Source organism: Mus caroli, chromosome 6 (genome assembly GCF_900094665.2).
Source record: "Mus caroli chromosome 6, CAROLI_EIJ_v1.1, whole genome shotgun sequence".
Classification (NCBI taxonomy): Eukaryota; Metazoa; Chordata; class Mammalia; order Rodentia; family Muridae; genus Mus; species Mus caroli.
In genome coordinates, this window is record NC_034575.1 from 64,809,828 (window position 1) to 64,812,174 (window position 2,347).

Consider the following 2,347-nt stretch of genomic DNA (forward strand, 5'->3'; position numbering starts at 1 on the left):
AAAAAACCTTCACCAACTCCACATAGCATAGAGGCCTAATGTTCAAAATATATAAAACAAGGAAGTAGTTGACCTCCAGAAAACAACCCAATCAAAAAATTGGTTATATTGCTAAACACAGAATTCACAACAAAGGAATTTCAAATGGCCAGAATCACTTAAAATTTCAAAGTCCTTTGTCATCAGCAAAATGTAAACCAAAAGGACCCTGGAATTTCACCTTACACCAATTAGATTGGTTAATATCAAAAACCAAGGTGACAGTGCATGTTGGTAAGGGTGTAGAAAAAGAGGAATACTCCTCCATGGATGGTGGGAATGCAAACTTGTATAACCACTCTGGAAATCAATCTAGAGGTTCTTCAGAAAATTGGAAATAGATCTATGTGAAGACCCAGATATACCTGTTTTGGGCATATAACCAAAAGATGCCCCACCATATCATAGGGACTCATGTTCCACTATGTTCAGGGTGGCCTTATCTATGTTAGCCAGAAGTTGGAAACAACTTAAATGTCCCACAATGGAACAATGGAAACAGAAAATTTGGTTCATTTACCCAATGAAATACCACCCAAATACTCTGAGAAGCAAAACAAGGACATCATGAGTTTTGCAGGCAAATGGATGGAACTAGAAAATATGCTGATTGAGGTAACTCAGACCATAAAGGACATGCATGATATGAACTCACTAATAAGTGGATATTAGCCAAAAATACAGAATCCTCCATATACAATTTATAGAACACAAGAAGTTAAACAAGGAAGGATGTTTCCATTCCCACTTGGGAGGGAGAAGAAATCAATTACAGTATGCAATTGGAGGGAGGGATCTGGATAGGAGGGAAGAGGAGGATGGAAAAGGGGAACTTGATCAGGTATGGGAAGGGGGAAAAATTGAAGTCTTGAGGGCCAGCAGAATGAATGAAAAAAAATGCAAGCTCACAGTATGGGAGGTGAGAAGACCCTCTAGGAAGTAACAGACACCTGGGAGGTAAAGAGACTCTCAAGACTCAAAGGGACGGATCTTAGATGAAATGCCCAACAGTGGTCCACCTCCAGTAGAAAGACAGGGCATCAAGTGGAGGGATGGAGTGCCATTCCACAGTCAAATATTCTGACAGAGAATTATCCCTGTCTAAAAGAACTTCAGGGACCAAAATGGACAAAATACTGAGGTTAAGGAGGTCCAGTAACTGGCTCAACTTGAGATTCCTAAGGGGAGCCTCCAAGGTCTGACCCTAATGTTTTGGTGTGCATACAGACAGGAACCTAGCATGGCTGTCCTCTGAGAAGCAAAATAAGCTAGTGACTGAGACAGATGCAGATACTTTGACCCAACCATTGGACTGAAGTTGAATAACCCTGTGTTTGAATTGGGGAAATACTGGAAGAAGTTGAGGAGGAGGGTGACCTTATAGGACAGACAGCAAACTCAACTAACCTGAACCCCTGAGATCTCTGAGACACTGAGCAACCGACCACGCAGCATCTATGAATTGGTTTGAGGCCCACATATACAGCAAAGGACTGCTTGGTCTGGTATCAGTGGGAGAAGAGTCTAAGCCTTTAGAGACTTGAAGCCTCAGGGAGTGGGGAGGGGAGGTATAGCAGTGGGTGTGGACATCCTTTTGGAAACAGAAGGGAGGAAGAATGGGATGAGGAACTGTGGGAGGTCAGAATTGGAAGGGGGAAAACTAGACTGTAAAAAATAAAAGTAATAATAATAATAATATTAAATAAATAAATAAACAAACAAAAACCAAAATACCTGTGAATCCATATAATTCTGGTGCTATGAGAGAGGGAAAAGATTGGTGGGAATCCTGGAGTGCCATTCCAGCTCTGTTTACAGTGAAAGACCCTGTCTCATGGGAATGTGACAGAGCTTTTAGATCAAGACATCTTTCTGTGGAGGGAGATAACACCAAAACTGAGTAGGATCGGGAGAGAACACAGATATTTATAATTGGCTTAGACAACAGTAAGGAAGGCAGACTGTATTTCCCTTTGAGAATATCAGGTGACCTCTTTTAGATACCCTATGTCTAAAGATTGTTAGCAACTTTGAGATACTTGGTGAATAGTAATAGTCTTTTGGTATCAGATCTGGACTTCAGCCTTCTGAGGCACCACACTCTAGCAGCATTCCCTGAGAAATCCAATCTGGGGAATTGCAGGCTGGTCTCCAGTAGAGCTGAGGTCTGAACCTGGAGGTCATAATTCACCTACATGACACAGTAGGCATTCCCTCATGCTCCTGGAACTCTGGCCCCTGCCTAAGTTACCGCCCGACAGCCCCCACAAGAGAAACATGGTCAGTAGTCATGTAGACAATGGCCCAA